Source organism: Somniosus microcephalus, chromosome 6 (genome assembly GCF_052327205.1).
Source record: "Somniosus microcephalus isolate GS21.2 chromosome 6, FLI_Smic_1.0, whole genome shotgun sequence".
Classification (NCBI taxonomy): Eukaryota; Metazoa; Chordata; class Chondrichthyes; order Squaliformes; family Somniosidae; genus Somniosus; species Somniosus microcephalus.
Genome location: NC_140992.1, coordinates 199,464,328 through 199,478,183, shown reverse-complemented (window position 1 = coordinate 199,478,183; position 13,856 = coordinate 199,464,328). Strand labels below are relative to the sequence as shown.

Below are 13,856 nucleotides of genomic sequence, written 5' to 3'. Positions count from 1 at the left end.
CTACACGTGCGTTACATCAAAAGAAAGCTTACGATTACGGACCGGTCATAGGCATATTTACTTTTCCGTCAGACAAAAATCGTGCCAACGGTATCCCAAAAACGTTCAAAATTCCGCTCATTATCCGCTCATTAGCATTGAGTGACTATGATGTCGAAGAGCTGCTATGATGTCAGAGCAGTTTTTGTGCTGTCATAAAGAGATCAATGCTTTCACTGTGCCCAGCCTACTCAGCTGGGGTGACTCGGGCCGGGCCTCTTCCTCTCTCTCTCTCTGTCTCTTTATCTCTCTCTCTGTCTCCCAGTCTCTCTCTCTCTCTGTCTCCCAGTCTCTCTCCCTCTCTCTCTCCCCCAGTTTCTCTCTCTCTCCCCCAGTTTCTCTGTCTCTCCCCATCTCTCTCTCTCTCCCCCCTCAGTCTCTCTCTCCCTCTCTCTATCTCCCAGTCTCTCTCTCTCCCCCAGTCTCCGTCTCTCTCTCCTCCAGACTCTCCCTCCTCCAGTCTCTCTCTCCCAGTCTCTCTCTCGCCACTCCAGTCTCTCTCCTCCAGTCTCTCCCTCCTCCAGTCTCTCTCTCCCCCAATCTCTCTCTCGCTCCCCGTCTCTCTATCTATCTATCTCTCTCCCCAGTCTCTCTCTCTCTCTCCCCCAGTCTCTCTCTCTCTCTCTCCCCCGTCTCTCTCCCCCGTCTCTCTCCCCAGTCTCTCTCTCTCTCCCCGTCTCTCTCTCCCCCCAGTCTCTCTCCCCCCAGTCTCTCTCTCTCTCTCTCTCTCTCTCCCGTCTCTCTCTCTCTCTCTCCCGTCTTTCTCTCTCTCTCTCCCGTCTCTCTCTCTCTCTCCCCCAGTCGCTCTCTCTCCCCGAGTCGCTCTCTCTCTCCCCGTCTCTCTCTCTCCCCCCCCTCAGTCGCTCTCTCTCTCCCCGCAGTTTCTCTCTCTCTCCCCCCCAGTCTCTCTCTCTCCCCCGTCTCTCTCTCTCTCTCTCCCCCAGTCTCTCTCTCCCCCAGGTCTCTCTCTCTCTCTCCGTCTCTCTCTCCCCCCAGTCTCTCTCTCTCTCCCCCACTCTCTCCCTCTCCCTCCACTCTCTCCCTCTCCCCCCAAGTCTCTCTCTCTCTCTCTCTCTCTCTCTCTCTCCCCATCTCTCTCTCTCTCTCCCCTCAGTCTCTCTCTCTCTCCCTCCCACCGCCCCCCCCCGGTCTCTCTCTCTCCCCCCCCAGTCTCTCTCTCACTCGCTCTCTCTCTCCCCAGTCTCTCTCTTCCTTCCCTGTCTCTCTCTCTCTCTCTCTCTCTCCCTGTCTCTCTCCCCCAGTCTCTCTCTCTCCCCCCTCAGTCTCTCTCTCTCTATCTCCCCATTCTTTCTCTCTCTCCCCAGTCTCTCTCCTCTCTCTCCCCCCAGTCTCTCTACTCTCTCTCTCTCTCTCTCCCCCAGTCTCTCTCTCTCCCCCTCAGTCACTCTCTCTCCCCCCTCAGTCTCTCTCTATCTATCTCCCCAGTCTCTCTCTCTCCCCCAGTCTCTCCCTCTCTCTCTCTCCCGCCTCAGTCACTCTCTCTCTCCCCCTCAGTCTCTCTCTCTCTCTATCTCCCCATTCTTTCTCTCTCTCCCCAGTCTCTCTCCTCTCTCTCCCCCCAGTCTCTCCACTTTCTCTCTCTCTCTCTCCCCGTCTCTCTCTCTCTCCCCCAGTCGCTCTCTCTCCCCCTCAGTCGCTCTCTCTCCCCCTCAGTCGCTCTCTCTCCCCCTCAGTCGCTCTCTCTCCCCCCTCAGTCTCTCTCTGTCTATCTCCCCATTCTCTCTCTCTCTCTCCCCAGTCTCCCTCCTCTCTCTCCCCCCGTCTCTCTACTCTCTCTCTCTCTCTCCCCGTCGCTCTCTCTCTCCCCCTCAGTCGCTCTCTCTCTCCCCCTCAGTCGCCCTCTCTCTCCCCGCAGTTTCTCTCTCTCTCTCCCCCCCAGTCTCTCTCTCTCCCCCGTCTCTCTCTCTCTCTCCCCCAGTCTCTCTCTCCCCCAGGTCTCTCTCTCTCTCTCCGTCTCTCTCTCCCCCCAGTCTCTCTCTCTCTCCCCCACTCTCTCCCTCTCCCTCCACTCTCTCCCTCTCCCCCCAAGTCTCTCTCTCTCTCTCTCTCTCTCTCTCCCCTCAGTCTCTCTCTCGCTCCCTCCCCGCACCCCCCGGTCTCTCTCTCTCCCCCCCCCAGTCTCTCTCTCGCTCGCTCTCTCTCTCCCCAGTCTCTCTCTCCTTCCCTCTCTCAATTCAATTCAATTTCAATTCAAATGCTTTATTGGCATGAAAGTTTACAGGGAACCATATTGCCAAAGCTTACATAACAAAAAGTACAGTTTTCCAACATTCTGTAGGTGTCAAACAATTTTGACCTTCGTTGGGTACATACAATATTACTTTAAATAATATTAATTTAAACAGTCTTTGTACATCATTGGGTACATTCAGTATTAATTTTAAACAGTCCTCAGGTTGTGACATGTTGTTACATATTTGGCACCAAGGTATGGTCTGTCTCCTTCTCCCAGGACTAATCTTAATTTTGACAGGTCATCCATTTCCTTGAAATCTGGGGTTGTTTGGCTGAGATTGTCAAATAATATGTTTCTTGATGTGTTGAATTTTTCGCATTTTAGGAGGAAATGCATCTCTGTCTCAACCTCGCCGGCCAGACACTCTCTCTCCTTCCCTCTCTCTCTCTTCTTCCCTCTCTCTCTCTCTCCTTCCCCCTCTCTCCCTCTCTCTCTCTCCTTCCCTCTCTCTCTCTCTCCTCCCCTCTCTCTCTCTCTGTCTCTCTCTCCTTCCCTCTCCAAACGGGGCGATACCGAATTTCTAGCCCTCTCCCTCTCTCTCCCCCCAATCTCTCTCTCTCTCCCCGTCTCTTTATCTCTCTCTCTGCCTCCCAGCCTCTCTCTCTGTGTCTCCCAGTCTCTCTATCTCTTCCCCCAGTCTCTCTCTCTCCCCCAGTTTCTCTCTCTTTCTCCCCGTCTCTCTCTCTCTCTCTCAACCCTCAGTCTCTCTCTCTCTCAATTCAATTCAATTCAAATCGCTTTATTGGCATGATAAGGTACATCTTATGTTGCCAAAGCATCGAAAAACATTTATGGTTGAACACATAAATGCAGATCTATTCATACAGTGTATAAACAGATATATCCCTGAGTGTATAAATATACATTCGTATAATTTGTATATACTCTTGTCTTAGGTTTACTGGTTGTCCCTCTGTTTATGGCAAGCTGTAACATAGTGTGCCGCTAAGGTTACACAGTTTCTCTGTTCCCCTAGTAGGTATGGGAGTTTTTGGTCGTCATTCAAATTTCTGAATTCAGGGCATATTTGTGAGAATTTTTGGTAGAAATTCTCCCTGATGCCCTGATATTTTCCACAAGCTGTGAGGAAGTGCATCTCTGTCTCCACCACTCCCTGACTGCAGTGAGAGCATATCCTGTCCTCTCTTGGCAGCCGGGTCTGTCTGTGTCTGCCTTTTTCGATGGCCAGGCTATGTTCACTAAGTCTGTACCTTGTCAAGGTTTTTCTCAGTTTGCTATCCTTTACCATGGTCAGGTATTCAGCCATGTTGTATTGTCTGTTTAGGGCCAAGTAGCAATTGAGTTTGTTTTGGGTTTTTGTTGTTTCTGCCCAATATGACAGGTATTTTTCCTTTTGCTTAGTGACAATTGTGTTGGGTCGAATTCTCTGTGCTACGATGTCACTGTCCTGGGGCTGGTTATTGTTAGTAGTGTTAGTGGTTGCTTCACTGAGTCCCAGGACTAGTTGACTGAGGGTATTCTTCTTTATGGTCCTCTCTTGGCATTTCAAGGCTTCGTAATGATAGCAGTGGGGGTTGCTCATTTTTAGGTGTTTCCAAAATTTGGTGGCTCTTTTTTGGATAGTAATTATTAGTGGATATTGGCCTAGTTCTGCCCTGCATGCATTGTTTACGGTTTTCCTTTGAGTCCGGAGGATACTTTTACAGAATTCTGCATGTAGGATCTCAATTGGGTGTTTGTCCCATTTTGCAAATTCTTGTTGTGTTAGCGGTCCCCACACCTCACTGCCATAGAGTGCAATTGGTTCAATTACTGATTTAAACATTTTGAGCCAAATGCATCTCCCAGTCTCTCTCTCTCCCCCAGTCTCCCAGTCTCTCTCTCTCCTCCAGACTCTCCCTCCTCCAGTCTCTCTCCCAGTCTCTCTCTCTCCAATTCCAATTCCAATTAAAATGCTTTATTGGCATGAAAGTTTACAGAGAACCATATTGCCAAAGCTTACATAGCAAAAAGGTACAGTTTTCCAACATTCTGTAGGTGTCAATCGATTTGACATTTGTTGGGTACATACAATATTACTTTTAAACAATATTAATTTTAAACAGTCTTTGTACTTCATTTGGTACGTTCAATATTAATTTTAAACAGTCTTAATTTTAAACAGTCCTCAGGTTGTGACATGTTGTTACATATTTGGCCCCAAGGTATGGTCTGTCTCCTTCTCCTAGGACTAATCTCAATTTTGACAGGTCATCCAATTCCTTGAAATCTGGGGTTGTTTGGCTTAGCTTGTTGAATAATATGTTTCTTGATGTGTTGAATTTTTCGCATTTTAGGAGGAAATGCATTTCTGTTTCAACCTCGCCAGCCAGACATTGATCGCATATTCTATTCTCTCTAGGCTGCCAGGATTTCTTGTATCTGCCTTTTTCAATTTCCAGTTGGTGGTCGCTTAGTCTGTACCTGGTGAGGGTCTGTCTCTGTTTTGTGTCTCTGATGGTCGTGAGGTAGTCTGCCAGTTTATATTCTCTTTTTAGGGCCCGGTAACATTCTAATCTGCTTTGGCTTTCGGTTATTTTGTTCCAATGTTCCAGGTAGGTTTCTTTGCATTTTTTAATGATTTGGTTCACTCGGATTGGTGTTTGGGCGGCTGTGTTGGTCTGGGGCTGGTCAGGGTCCGGCTGAGTACTTAGTTTCCGTAGCAGCTGACTCAGGGGACTCTTTTCTGGGTTTAGCTCTTGGGTCTGAAAGGCTTTGAAATGAAGGGTGTCTGGGGAGCTAGATTTGAGGTGATTTAGGAAGTTTAGTGCTCGTTTTTGGATGTTTATTATCAGTGGGTATCTGCCTAGTTCGGCTCTGCATGCATTTGTTGGCGTTTTCCTTTGGGTGCGAAGGATGCTTCGGCAGAATTCTGCATGTAGGGCTTCTATTGTATGTTTTTCCCATTTAGTGTAGCTTTGGTGATTTAGCGGGCCCCATACTTCACTACCGTACAGTGCAATGGGCAGGATTATGCTGTCAAATATTTTGAGCCAGATTTTGATTGGGATTTGGATGTTGTAGAATTTTCTTTTTATTGCATATAGGGCTCTTCGGGCTTTTTCTTTTAGTGCATTCACTGCTATGCTGAAGCTCCCTGATGCTGTAATAGTTAGACCAAGGTAGGTGTAGCTCATAGTGTGTCCTATAGTGATATCACTGAGGGTAAACTGGTATTTGTTTTCCTGACATCTGGGCCTTTTTTGAAAAATCATGATGTTGGTTTTCTTTAGATTTACTGTTAGAGCCCAATTTTGGCAGTATTTGTCGAGTAGGTCTAGTTGTTGCTGTAATCCCTGTTCTGTGGGAGACAGCAGAACCAGGTCGTCCGCATAGAACAGGGATTTCACTTCTCCATCTAGGAGACGGAGACCTGGTGACTCGCTTTGCTCCAGCATGTCTGCTAATTCATTTATGTATATGTTGAACAGGGTCGCTCTCTGTCTCTCTCTCCTCCAGTCTCTCCCTCCTCCAGTCTCTCTCTCTCTCTCCCCCCAATCTCTCTCTCGCTCCCCGTCTCTCTATCTCTCTCTCTCCCCAGTCTCTCTCTCTCTCTCCCCCAGTCTCTCTCTCTCTCCCCAGTCTCTCTCCTCTCTCTCCCCCGTCTCTCTCTCTCTCTCCCCCCTCAGTCTCTCTCTCTCCTTCCCTCTCTGTCTCTGTCTGTCTCTCTCTCCTTCCCTCTCTCTCTCCCTCTCCTTCCCTCTCTCTCTCTGACTCTCTCTCCTTCCCTCTCTGTCTCTCTCTCCTTCCCTCTCTCTCTCTCTCTCTCTCTCTCCTTCCCTCTCTCTCCTTCCCTCTCTCTCTCCTTCCCTCTCTCTCTCCCTCTCCTTCTCTCTCTCTCTCTGTCTCTCTCTCCTTCCCTCTCTCTCTCTCCCTCTCCTTCCCTCTCTCTGTCTCTCTCCTTCCCTCTCTCTCTCTGTCTCTCTCTCTGTCTCTCTCTCTCCTTCCCTCTCTCTCTCCCTCTCCATCCCTCTCTCTCTCTGTCTCTCTCTCCTTCCCTCTCTCTCTCTCTCCTTCCCTCTCTCTCTCTGTCTCTCTCTCCTTCCATCTCTCTCTCTCTGTCTCTCTCTCCTTCCCTCTCTCTGTCTCTCTCTCCTTCCCTCTCTCTCTCTCTCCTTCCCTCTCTCTCTCTCTCATCTCCCCCCTGTCTCTCTCTCTCTCTCTCTCTTGCATCACGGGGGGCGTTTCATTCCATGTGTGGGCGTGCCTAATCCTGCAGCCTCCCGAAACGTCGCCGCCATTTTTTAAATACCGACAGCGACAGCACCAGCACAACAAACCCCCACAGTGCGGCTCCGGCAAAGTATCCTGCTCCCGGCCTGCCGGAGCGGGAGGTGAGTTGGGGTCACTCGGGCCGGGCCTCACAATCGTTCGGCCCGAGACACAGAGTGGGGGAGCGGCAGCGGCCGGCCGTAAACCGCGTGGCCCTGTAAACTGCCGTTTTACAAAAAAGCCTTGGCAACGCCGGGCTTCCCCCCTTCCCTCCCCCCCATTCCATCCCCCCCTCCCGCCCCCTTCCTCCCCTTTCCCGCTTCCTCCCCCTTCCCCCTCCCGCCCCCTTCCTCCCCCTTCCCCTTCCTCCCCCTTCCCCCCCCAGTCGCTCTCTCTCTTCCCCCCAGTCTCTCGCTCTCTCTCTTCCCCCCCAGTCTCTCGCTCTCTCTTCCCCCCAGTCTCTCGCTCTCTCTCTTCCCCCCCAGTCTCTCGCACTCTCTCTTCCCCCCAGTCTCTCGCACTCTCTCTTCCCCCCAGTCTCTCGCTCTCTCTCTTCCCCCCAGTCTCTCGCTCTCTCTCTTCCCCCCAGTCTCTCGCTCTCTCTCTTCCCCCCAGTCTCTCGCTCTCTCTCTTCCCCCCAGTCTCTCGCTCTCTCTCTTCCCCCCAGTCTCTCGCTCTCTCTCTTCCCCCCAGTCTCTCGCTCTCTCTCTTCCCCCCAGTCTCTCGCTCTCTCTCTTCCCCCCCGTCTCTCGCACTCTCTCTTCCCCCCAGTCTCTCGCACTCTCTCTTCCCCCCGGTCTCTCGCACTCTCTCTTCCCCCCGGTCTCTCGCTCTCTCTCTTCCCCCCGGTCTCTCGCTCTCTCTCTTCCCCCCGGTCTCTCGCTCGCTCTCTTCCCCCCCGTCTCTCGCTCCCTCTCTTCCCCCCGGTCTCTCGCTCTCTCTCTTCCCCCCGGTCTCTCGCTCGCTCTCTTCCCCCCCAGTCTCTCGCTCCCTCTCTTCCCCCCGGTCTCTCGCACTCTCTCTTCCCCCCCTGTCTCTCGCACTCTCTCTTCCCCCCAGTCTCTCGCTCTCTCTCTTCCCCCCCAGTCTCTCGCTCCCTCTCTTCCCCCCGGTCTCTCGCACTCTCTCTTCCCCCCTGTCTCTCGCACTCTCTCTTCCCCCCAGTCTCTCGCTCTCTCTCTTCCCCCCCAGTCTCTCGCACTCTCTCTTCCCCCCCAGTCTCTCGCTCTCTCTCTTCCCCCCGCAGTCGCTCTCTCTCTTCCCCCCCCAGTCGCTCTCTCTCTTCCCCCCCAGTCGCTCTCTCTCTTCCCCCCCAGTCGCTCTCTCTCTTCCCCCCCAGTCGCTCTCTCTCTTCCCCCCCAGTCGCTCTCTCTCTTCCCCCCCAGTCGCTCTGTCTCTTCCCCCCCAGTCGCTCTCTCTCTTCCCCCCCCAGTCGCTCTCTCTCTTCCCCCCCAGTCGCTCTCTCTCTTCCCCCCCAGTCGCTCTCTCTCTTCCCCCCCAGTCGCTCTCTCTCTTCCCCCCCAGTCGCTCTCTCTCTTCCCCCCCAGTCGCTCTCTCTCTTCCCCCCCAGTCGCTCTGTCTCTTCCCCCCCAGTCGCTCTCTCTCTTCCCCCCCAGTCGCTCTCTCTCTTCCCCCCCAGTCGCTCTCTCTCTTCCCCCCCAGTCGCTCTCTCTCTTCCCCCCCAGTCGCTCTCTCTCTTCCCCCCCAGTCGCTCTCTCTCTTCCCCCCCAGTCGCTCTCTCTCTTCCCCCCCAGTCGCTCTCTCTCTTCCCCCCCAGTCGCTCTCTCTCTTCCCCCCCAGTCGCTCTCTCTCTTCCCCCCCAGTCGCTCTCTCTCTTCCCCCCCAGTCGCTCTCTCTCTTCCCCCCCCAGTCGCTCTCTCTCTTCCCCCCCAGTCGCTCTCTCTCTTCCCCCCCAGTCGCTCTCTCTCTTCCCCCCCAGTCGCTCTCTCTCTTCCCCCCCAGTCGCTCTCTCTCTTCCCCCCCAGTCGCTCTCTCTCTTCCCCCCCAGTCGCTCTCTCTCTTCCCCCCCAGTCGCTCTCCCTCTTCCCCCCCAGTCGCTCTCTCTCTTCCCCCCCAGTCGCTCTCTCTCTTCCCCCCGAGTCGCTCTCTCTCTTCCCCCCGAGTCGCTCTCTCTCTTCCCCCCCAGTCGCTCTCTCTCTTCCCCCCCAGTCGCTCGCTCTCTTCCCCCCCAGTCGCTCTCTTTCTTCCCCCCAGTCGCTCTCTCTCTTCCCCCCCCATCGCTCAATCTCTTCCCCCCAGTCGCCTTCTCTCTTCCCCCCCCCAGTCGCGCTCTCTCTTCCCCCCAGTCGCGCTCTCTCTTCCCCCCAGTCGCTCTCTCTCTTCCCCCCCAGTCGCTCTCTCTCTTCCCCCCAGTCGCTCTCTCTCTTCCCCCCCAGTCGCTCTCTCTCTTCCCCCCCCAGTCGCTCTCTCTCTTCCCCCCAGTCGCTCTCTCTCTTCCCCCCCAGTCGCTCTCTCTCTTCCCCCCAGTCGCTCTCTCTCTTCCCCCCAGTCGCTCTCTCTCTTCCCCCCCAGTCGCTCTCTCTCTTCCCCCCCAGTCGCTCTCTGTCTTCCCCCCCAGTCGCTCTCTCTCTTCCCCCCCAGTCGCTCTCTCTCTTCCTCCCCAGTCGCTCTCTCTCTTCCTCCCCAGTCGCTCTCTCTCTTCCCCCCCAGTCGCTCTCTCTCTTCCCCCCCAGTCGCTCTCTCTCTTCCCCCCCAGTCGCTCTCTCTCTTCCCCCCCAGTCGCTCTCTCTCTTCCCCCCCAGTCGCTCTCTCTCTTCCCCCCCAGTCGCTCTCTCTCTTCCCCCCCAGTCGCTCTCTCTCTTCCCCCCCAGACTCTCGCTCTCTCTCTTCCCCCCAGTCTCTCGCTCTCTCTCTTCCCCCCAGTCTCTCGCGCTCTCTCTTCCCCCCAGTCTCTCGCATTCTCTTCCCCCCAGTCTCTCGCACTCTCTCTTCCCCAGTCTCTCGCTCTCTCTCTTCCCCCCAGTCTCTCGCACGCTCTCTTCCCCCCAGTCTCTCGCTCTCTCTCTTCCCCCCCAGTCGCTCTCTCTCTTCCCCCCAGTCGCTCTCTCTCTTCCCCCCCAGTCGCTCTCTCTCTTCCCCCCAGTCGCTCTCTGTCTTCCCCCCCAGTCGCTCTCTCTCTTCCCCCCCAGTCGCTCTCTCTCTTCCCCCCAGTCGCTCTCTCTCTTCCCCCCCAGTCGCTCTCTCTTCCCCCCCAGTCGCTCTCTCTCTTCCCCCCCAGTCGCTCTCTCTCTTTCCCCCCCAGTCGCTCTCTCTTCCCCCCAGTCGCTCTCGCTCTTCCCCCCCGTCGCTCTCTCTCTTCCCCCCCCAAGTCGCTCTCTCTCTCCCCCCCCAGTCGCTCTCTCTCTTCCCCCCCCCAGTCGCTCTCCCTCTTCCCCCCCAGTCGCTCTCTCTCTTCCCCCCAGTCGCTCTCTCTCTTCCCCCCAGTCGCTCTCTCTCTTCCCCCCCAGTCGCTCTCTCTCTTCCCCCCCAGTCGCTCTCTCTCTTCCCCCCAGTCGCTCTCTCTTCCCCCCCAGTCGCTCTCTCTCTTCCCCCCCAGTCGCTCTCTCTTCCCCCCCCGCCGCTCTCTCTTCCCCCCCAGTCGCTCTCTCTCTTCCCCCCCAGTCGCTCTCTCTCTTCCCCCCAGTCGCTCTCTCTCTTCCCCCCAGTCGCTCTCTCTCTTCCCCCCCAGTCGCTCTCTCTCTTCCCCCCCAGTCGCACTCTCTCTTCCCATCCAGTCGCTCTCTCTCTTCCCATCCAGTCGCTCTCTCTCTTCCCCCCCAGTCGCTCTCTCTCTTCCCCCCCAGTCGCTCGCTCTCTTCCCCCCAGTCGCTCTCTCTCTTCCCCCCCAGTCGCTCTCTCTCTTCCCCCCAGTCGCTCTCTCTCTCTTCCCCCCCAGTCGCTCTCTCTCTTCCCCCCCAGTCGCTCTCTCTCTTCCCCCCCAGTCGCTCTCTCTCTTCCCCCCCAGTCGCTCTCTCTCTTCCCCCCAGTCGCTCTCTCTCTTCCCCCCGTCGCTCTCTCTCTTCCCCCCCAGTCGCTCTCTCTCTTCCCCCCCAGTCGCTCTCTCTCTTCCCCCCCAGTCGCTCTCTCTCTTCCCCCCCAGTCGCTCTCTCTCTTCCCCCCCAGTCGCTCTCTCTCTTCCCCCCCCAGTCGCTCTCTCTTCCCCCCAGTCGTTCTCTCTCTTCCCCCCCAGTCGCTCTCTCTCTTCCCGCCCAGTCGCTCTCTTCCCCCCCAGTCGCGCTCTCTCTTCCCCTCCAGTCGCTCTCTCTCTTCCCCCCCAGTCGCTCTCTCTCTTCCCCCCCCAGTCGCTCTCTCTCTTCCCCCCCAGGTGCTCTCTCTCTTCCCCCCCAGTCGCTCTCTCTCTTCCCCCCCCAGTCGCTCTCTCTCTTCCCCCCCAGTCGCTCTCTCTCTTCCCCCCCCAGTCGCTCTCTCTCTTTCCCCCCCCTAGTCGCTCTCTCTCTTCCCCCCCAGTGGCGCTCTCTCTTCCCCCCCAGTCGCTCTCTCTCTTCCCCCCCAGTCGCTCGCTCTCTTCCCCCCCCAGTCGCTCTCTTTCTTCCCCCCCAGTCGCTCTCTCTCTTCCCCCCCCCAGTCGCTCAATCTCTTCCCCCCAGTCGCCTTCTCTCTTCCCCCCCCAGTCGCGCTCTCTCTTCCCCCCAGTCGCTCTCTCTCTTCCCCCCCAGTCGCTCTCTCTCTTCCCCCCCGTCGCTCTCTCTCTTCCCCCCCCAGTCGCTCTCTCTCTTCCCCCCAGTCGCTCTCTCTCTTCCCCCCAGTCGCTCTCTCTCTTCCCCCCAGTCGCTCTCTCTCTTCCCCCCCAGTCGCTCTCTCTCTTCCCCCCCAGTCGCTCTCTCTCTTCCCCCCCCAGTCGCTCTCTCTCTTCCCCCCCCAGTCGCTCTCTCTCTTCCCCCCCAGTCGCTCTCTCTCTTCCCCCCCAGTCGCTCTCTCTCTTCCCCCCCAGTCGCTCTCTCTCTTCCCCCCCAGTCGCTCTCTCTCTTCCCCCCCAGTCGCTCTCTCTCTTCCCCCCCAGTCGCTCTCTCTCTTCCCCCCCAGTCGCTCTCTCTCTTCCCCCCCAGTCGCTCTCTCTCTTCCCCCCCAGTCGCTCTCTCTCTTCCCCCCCAGTCGCTCTCTCTCTTCCCCCCCAGTCTCTCGCTCTCTCTCTTCCCCCCAGTCTCTCGCTCTCTCTCTTCCCCCCAGTCTCTCGCGCTCTCTCTCTTCCCCCCAGTCTCTCGCACTCTCTTCCCCCCAGTCTCTCGCACTCTCTCTTCCCCAGTCTCTCGCTCTCTCTCTTCCCCCCAGTCTCTCGCACGCTCTCTTCCCCCCAGTCGCTCTCTCTCTCTCTTCCCCCCCAGTCGCTCTCTCTCTTCCCCCCAGTCGCTCTCTCTCTTCCCCCCAGTCGCTCTCTCTCTTCCCCCCAGTCGCTCTCTCTCTTCCCCCCAGTCGCTCTCTCTCTTCCCCCCAGTCGCTCTCTCTCTTCCCCCCAGTCGCTCTCTCTCTTCCCCCCCAGTCGCTCTCTGTCTTCCCCCGCAGTCGCTCTCTCTCTTCCCCCCCAGTCGCTCTCTCTCTTCCCCCCCCGTCGCTCTCTCTTCCCCCCCAGTCGCTATCTCTCTTCCCCCCCAGTCGCTCTCTCTCTTTCCCCCCCAGTCGCTCTCTCTTCCCCCCCCAGTCGCTCTCGCTCTTCCCCCCCCAGTCGCTCTCTCTCTTTCCCCCCCAGTCGCTCTCTCTCTTCCCCCCCAGTCGCTCTCTCTCTTCCCCCCCCAGTCGCTCTCTCTCTTCCCCCCAGTTGCTCTCTCTGTTCCCCCCCAGTCGCTCTCTCTCTTCCCCCCCAGTCGCTCTCTCTCTTCCCCCCCAGTCGCTCTCTCTTCCCCCCAGTCGCTCTCTCTCTTCCCCCCAGTCGCTCTCTCTTCCCCCCGTCGCTCTCTCTTCCCCCCAGTCGCTCTCTCTCTTCCCCCCCAGTCGCTCTCTCTCTTCCCCCCCAGTCGCTCTCTCTCTTCCCCCCAGTCGCTCTCTCTCTTCCCCCCAGTCGCTCTCTCTCTTCCCCCCCAGTTGCTCTCTCTCTTCCCCCCCAGTCGCTCTCTCTCTTCCCATCCAGTTGCTCTCTCTCTTCCCCCCCAGTCGCTCTCTCTCTTCCCCCCCAGTCGCTCGCTCTCTTCCCCCCAGTCGCTCTCTCTCTTCCCCCCAGTCGCTCTCTCTCTTCCCCCCAGTCGCTCTCTCTCTTCCCCCCCAGTCGCTCTCTCTCTTCCCCCCCAGTCGCTCTCTCTCTTCCCCCCCAGTCGCTCTCTCTCTTCCCCCCCAGTCGCTCTCTCTCTTCCCCCCCCAGTCGCTCTCTCTCTTCCCCCCCCAGTCGCTCTCTCTCTTCCCCCCCAGTCGCTCTCTCTCTTCCCCCCAGTCGCTCTCTCTCTTCCCCCCAGTCGCTCTCTCTCTTCCCCCCAGTCGCTCTCTCTCTTCCCCCCCAGTCGCTCTCTCTCTTCCCCCCCCAGTCGCTCTCTCTCTTCCCCCCCAGTCGCTCTCTCTCTTCCCCCCCAGTCGCTCTCTCTCTTCCCCCCAGTCGTTCTCTCTCTTCCCCCCAGTTGCTCTCTCTCTTCCCGCCCAGTCGCTCTCTTCCCCCCCAGTCGCGCTCTCTCTTCCCCTCCAGTCGCTCTCTCTCTTCCCCTCCAGTCGCTCTCTCTCTTCCCCCCCAGTCGCTCTCTCTCTTCCCCCCCAGTCGCTCTCTCTCTTCCCCCCCAGTCGCTCTCTCTCTTCCCCCCCAGTCGCTCTCTCTCTTCCCCCCCAGTCGCTCTCTCTCTTCCCCCCCAGTCGCTCTCTCTCTTCCCCCCCAGTCGCTCTCTCTCTTCCCCCCCCAGTCGCTCTCTCTCTTCCCCCCAGTCGCTCTCTCTCTTCCCCCCCCAGTCGCTCTCTCTCTTCCCCCCCCTAGTCGCTCTCTCTCTTCCCCCCCAGTCGCGCTCTCTCTTCCCCCCCAGTCGCTCTCTCTCTTCCAATAACAACATGCCCTCGAAAAAGCCCCGGCACCGCCGGGCACTCCAGCTATATAGATATAGATAGATAGATGAAAATTAAATTTTTTGAATTTTTAAAAAAATGTGTTTTAACGGGGCTGAAAATAAACATACCTTATTGGACAGAGTTTTTAACGTATAAATGAGTGATAAAATTGTATTTTTCTATTTCTTTAAAACTCTTATATGCCAATAAAAGCAGGCCTTACACCTGCTTTTACCAGGCATAAGAATTTCACAGGCATTCAGTGGGTGGAAGTTGGGCAAATAGCGCAACTCTCCACCTGCAGAGGCCCACCTTCTGGGGATGCGGAGAATAAGTGCTGGGTTTTAGCGCATGTGCTTAGCATGCCTAAACCCGG

The 13,856-nt window shown here is 56.8% G+C and overlaps 1 pseudogene; it reads right to left on the bottom strand.

The window, feature by feature from the left end:
• Positions 1 to 13,856, bottom strand: part of LOC147116330 (uncharacterized) — a 146,648-nt pseudogene that overhangs the window by 112,113 nt on the left and 20,679 nt on the right.